The sequence below is a fragment of the Nomia melanderi genome, chromosome 6 (genome assembly GCF_051020985.1).
Source record: "Nomia melanderi isolate GNS246 chromosome 6, iyNomMela1, whole genome shotgun sequence".
NCBI classification, from domain to species: Eukaryota; Metazoa; Arthropoda; class Insecta; order Hymenoptera; family Halictidae; genus Nomia; species Nomia melanderi.
The window spans coordinates 8555954-8562142 of NC_135004.1; positions in this window are offsets into that span (position 1 = coordinate 8555954).

Below are 6189 nucleotides of genomic sequence, written 5' to 3' on the forward strand. Positions count from 1 at the left end.
AACTTTTTTTTCAGCTTTGAGAAACATAGTTCCGGGCAGAGATCCTTTGATCGATTAAAATATCACCGCTACCTGGATTGCATGTTATTTTACGTTAGCAACCTGGGCATATATTTTTCTATTTTCTTTCACACTGTTTGCTGCCGTCTCGTGAAAATTTGATAAAATTACTACGAACTTTTACTTGTACTTTAAAAATTAAAAAATTACACAAAAATATCGTAATACTAAGATTTAACACATCGAGTGTCAAACGTTAGTGATTGTCTTCAGAATTTCATCACTCAAACGTGTATACTGGCAAAAAATGTCCATTAAGAACGCACAATACGTAAATTACGCAAAATATATTTAAAAATGTATCCCTCTAATCAAATTAAACCAATAAATAGGAAAAAGTCGGTAGAACTATGGAATTAATATTTTATACACGACGGTATCCGCTAAATGTGTTAAAGCAAACATTCCAATTGTTAGCATGAGGCTTAACGAATGATAAAACTGGACAATTTGTCGAATAACGAGAGAGAGAGGAAGAGACGAGGAAAACAAGAAGAAAGATGGCGAAAGTGGACCGGAGGCGTTCAATGACGACGGCGCGCGATGTGCTCGACGGTGGTAATGGTGCCTCGGTTGGCGGCAGTTTCGAAGAATTGCAGCAGTTTCGCGACTGTTTCCCGTTCTTCTGTTCCTTCAACTGTTTTCCACGCTTCGGTGTGCTCCGCGCCGCGTCCTCCAGCGTCCGGGCCCGCCCCTTCGGCGTCCATGGCCGCGTCGCGTCGCGCGATCGTCGCTTTGGAAAACTTCTCCGTTATTATCGCCCCCGTTGCCGACGAGCGACCGGATCGCCAGAAAAAGGCTGTTCCGGCGTACCGCATCGGCAGTTACGGACCACTACGTTGCTCTGGCTGCCGCCGTGGAACCTCCTTCCGCATCCCCTTGTTTTTACCCCTGTTTATATCCGGGCCAGTCACCACGTTTTGATTAGGGGTTCCGACGGAACGGTCCAGCTCCGCTTCTTGCTCACCATTTTTCTAAGCGCCCGCTCCGAGACAGCGTCGACCGATCGGATAAACCGCTAAGATTGGACGCTTTTGTTCTACCGAGCGTCGAACGCCAAAACCATTGCGTGGACGCACGATGACCGAGAAATACTGGCACGATGTGCGGTTTCCTGTGTGTATGAAATTTCGTTGGTAACTGTTGGTTTAATTTCTTTATTATTTTAGTTTATTGGATTGTATTTGATCGTGTGCGAAAATGGAACTGTAGCTTTAAATGCTTGCGGCGAGTTAGGATGCGGTTGATTCGAGTTCAAGTGCATTGCGACATTCTTATATCGCGATTCCTGAGATTCCGAGAAAGTAGTTTCTTTTTGTCAATAGATGCTTGTAAAATTTTCATGTAACGTAATGTAATAGTGTAACTAGATTACAGGAGGTCTATCGTATGAAATGGAAATATTACTAAGAAACAATACGAACTTTCAATTCTATCCACAGTACAATGGAGACTTTTAATAGAACTGTTCGATCGTTTATTTTAAGTCTATTTAAATTATAGAAATGTACGTTTGAATTTCAAATGCTTTCGAAAGAACCCCGACGGTGGCCCGTTAATTTCTTATCTAATTGAATAAAGCTCTCGAGGAACGAATTTAATGCAACAAAAAAACACGGAGGATCGTGAGGATTCAACGTGAAGCTTTCTCCTAAAGTCCCGGAGAGCGCCATAGAAATATCGTTCGGGGCATCGATACTGGCTCGAAGAATCGGGCTGGAGGAACGTTAAAAAGAATGAAAGAATCGAAGGTAACCACTGGAAGCGGGAGTCTGAGGAACGCTGGAAGCCACAGCAGTACCGTTCCCCAATTCTATCGAATCAGATTGTTTATGCGGAATATTCATCGAGTAGGGTGAACGGAGGGGGGCGAACAGGGGGGACGAGGAAGGTTGGAGTGCAGGAACCCTCAAAGGGGTGTTCACCCTTCCTTGGGCTCTAATCGATAATGGAGAAACGACGGATGCTTCTCGGAGAAGACTGCCGTCACCTCGACGTCAGCCCCTTTCCATCCCTTGATTCGCGTTTATCCCTCTCGGGAACCCCTTAATTGCATTGTTCTCCCTTAATGAAGCTGTTTTTGTTGCACAATAAAGTTAATTGGAAACAGTTCCCGTCACGGGACGCAAAACGTTCGATTTCCTGCCTTAAGGTCTTGCCCTCCTTTATTCCGGCCGGTCTTTGTTTGTAAGCGATGCCTTCGCCTTCTCCCCTCGTTCCTCCGGCCAGCTTCAACCTTTCCCCGGCTTCGTTGCTCGTTTTTTCTGATTTCCCGTCTGTCTTTTTCAGTTTCCCCGCCGCCGATTTCACGGCGACTTTCTTGTCTTCCCGTTCGCCAGTTTCCGCCTGGTCGCGGTATACTTAGGGCGTAAGAGCGACCTTAAGGGACCGTTCATCGTCACGGGGACGGGTTTTCGTAGCGGATCCCGACTACAGTCGCCCCGTGTAAGTTACCGCCGTAAATAATAGCTTCCCGTCCGGGGAAAGAACGTTCCGATGATCCGGCGGAATTGAAAACCGGCACCTCCGACCGAAATAGAAGCGGCGCGCTTTAGTAAGATTTGCCAAACGAATCTCCAAGGAACTGGAACGTGTAACAACCCTGGGACCGCCTCGAGAATAATCCGGATATAGAAGTGAAATTTACTCCGCCTTTTGTTTCATCCTTGTAACCGGGACAGCGTCTACCCGGTTTCGGGTCGACCGAGATTGCACTCTGATCTTTACCCGTTTACCTCTCCAGTCGAACGAAATGGAATACTGACGTGGAATAATCTCGTTGCAATTTGAAAGGTCCCTTATTCTACGGATAATATGTTTAATATTTTTATAGTATATTCAATATTTTGTTAAATCTAGTACGAATGTTTGTGGTTATGTATTTTCAGTGCAAAAGGTTGTTGTGATATTAGAATTAATATCTCTGTTCCTACAATGTCGACATCGAGTTGCGATGTTTCATAATTACAAGAAGTATATAAACTTATCGCTGAAACTCGAAACGTGAGAGCTTGCGTAGTACACGTACAATCTCAATCTATCCGCTTTAAAGGATAATGTCAGAGCAGATCGGTGGTGTGGTAATCTAGCGCAGCAATCGAGCGAATTGGCTCACGTTCCCCATTTCTGGTGTCATTAAAAAATAAAGCGGAATCGTATTTCGAAATAATCGAATTTTTTAATATCAATGTTTGCTTCTTGTTGTTATAGAACACAACTAAATACCGTGAGGATACAAAAAAAAGCGAAAAGAAATCAAATGTTCATATCCACAAACAAAATTTTCTATTAATTTAATAACAGAACAGCGAAACGTGTGAAACAGTCAATAAGACATTAATGGAGAGAAAAGGTATGCACAAGTCATGCAAACGTAGTCGCGGAAAGAGAAGAAAAATATCGCCCGGGCGAGGAACTAACGCCGGAATGAAGAAATATCGAGATTATAATTGATCGTTCACGCTTGAAGAGATTTTCGCGAGTGTCCATTCGGCCGGGCGTCTTCACCGAGTTTCCCAGGAAACCGACTTTCCTCGGACTCGATTCTCGAGTTTGGGGGCGATCTTCGTGCGCCGGCAGACGAGACATATCTATCCGATCCGAAGAAACTTTTCCACGGCTTTAAAGTTGCTACTATTCCGCTCGGAACTCTTGACTGGGAACATCGACTCGAACATCCAGCAGGAATTCACGCAGATAAGCTGTGCACCCCGCGGAGAGCTGGGAATTCGATCTACGAAAGTCGCTTCGACGCACGATTCCGTGGTATCTTCTATGAGTATTTTTTGGAGTCGCCGTCTCCCTCCGGGCCTGGCTCGTATCACTCGAAACGGTACAGCCTCATCCGCGATAAGCGTATCCAGCGGTTTCCACCTCCCCTGTTTCCTTTTATATTTTGTCCTTCGAGGAGACTTCCTCGAGTACCTTCTCGGAACGGGAGCGTTTTTTAGATCCTAATTGCAAATTGTTTCCGTAGTGCTCGATCGGAACGCGATTCAACTTTCCAGCAGGAAATGAAATTTAAGATTAAGCGTAAATTATTTGTTATCTTAATTTAAGATTAAGACTCCGCCGTGTGTTAACTTTATTTTTGAGTTAACTTGTCAGACAAGTTCTGTTTCTTCATGGTTCTTCGTTTTCGTGTTCTTTCAGTAAGTAGTTTTTGTATTTCATCGAACTGTGCTTTCACGAATGCACACGTTTCAGAAACCTAGATATTTTTAGGATACTTCAGAATGCTGACAACATTCTTCATTGGATTAAATAAAAATAGAAGAAATGTTTTCTGTGAAATGAATACAGTTCGTGGTTTCTCGGCTATAAATATTCTGTTGTAGTTGTAAATTTTGTTGCAAGCAATATAGGAAATTATATGTGAGTTGATGGATTGTATTAAATATTTTGCTATTTCTGGTGTAAGGATATTTTACAAATTCTTTAGTGACTGCGAAGAATATATTGTTTTTTATGGTTATTCGTCATATAGTTCACGGTATCGAAATAAAAGAAATGAGAAGTCAAACGAGAGGATCCCATCAGTGACAGAAGTAGTTGTCTCGGAATAAGTATTCATAAAACCAGTCATGCGTTTCCGGTGCACCACCAAACAAATGTGATTCAATTAAACCAAAGTAAACTGTCTGAAATATAATAGAAATGGGCTCGTCCAATATTAATAACAGTCGAACGGATAACTCGTAGTATTCGAGAAGTAACGAGTTTTTAGAATGTAATGTACGCGAAACATACTACTTTTATATAAATACGAAATATTGCATTGATATACATATGTATTGGTGCACTTGAAATTCGAAACATGCAAGAAAGTGGAAGTAAAGATACGATCGATATATCTCTCAAACAGAAATTTTTATTCCTTTCATTTCTCATTGCCTTGTCCGCACTGAAGAGAATTTTTAACCCACTGATAAAGTCAAACATGAACTATTCACTATAATAATACAAAGTGTTTATACTTTCTCAAGATATAAGTTCAAATTAAAAAAAAGGTATACAATAAAAAGGAAACAAGAAGAGACCATCGAACTTATAACTTCTGAACTAAAAACTAATCAATAGACTGCAGATTTTTATACATTCATAGGAAATTTGGAAGTGTAACATTTCATGCACACGATCCAAAGAAATATACAAAACATTCAAAGTGTAGCACCTTTAATATCATTCGTTAAGATAAACCATTTCCCACGATAATTCTCTTTTTCCAATTACCTTCTCAAACATTCTAATTCACATAAAAATCTTCAGTTTACTAATCAATAACAAACCACAAAATAAAACTGAAACATTCCTCCGAATACTCACTGAAATCTATCTAATATTCCTGACCTTAAATTTCCAGAAACCGCTTCACGACACAGAAGCTCCTGAAACCTCTCCTTTCTATCCATCCTTTCCGCGGCACATACTTTTAACTTTAAAAATAACCAAGGCCTTTATCTCTTTAGATCCGAACTTCAAAATTGTCTGCGAAACTCACTGGCGTCTTGAGTGGAAAGTGTCCGGGACATCGCGTGGAAAGACGTAAAGTGGCTTTGAAGTAACGGCGGCCAACGTTCGGGCAGCCCCCGTGCCGTCACGTAATTTTAATTGCCTATATCCATATTTCCGGGAGCGGAGATACCCTCGAGGCATGAAAAGTCATTTCACCCGACCCCTCGACCATTCTCCGACCGTCGGTTCAGACGTGAGGAAACGTAACGACAAGAATCAACCTTCTACCCCCTCTTTTCCTCTCTTAGCCCCCGGTTCCCGTTAAGGGGATGCTAAAACGACCGCCACAGGCCCGCCTGTTTCCTCGCGAATTTCTTTTCCCCGGTGGGAAATCCGATGAGGGCGTGCAGCTTCGTCTACGATCGCCTTTATGACTACTGACGAAGTAATTCTGGAACGAATTGCGGAAACGTTCGCCCCGGCTCCATTTAAAGCGGGTCGCCGCGGCGGCGGTTCTAGGAAACTCCCCGAGCTAAAGAAATTTATATACGTTACCGGGGCGAAAACGGATTTCGCTTTTCAAACGCCGAAGCGGAATGAAAAGCCGCCATTGATTTACCGCTTTCATATTCCTACGTGAATAATTTACAAATGGCAATAGCGAGATCGCTGAGA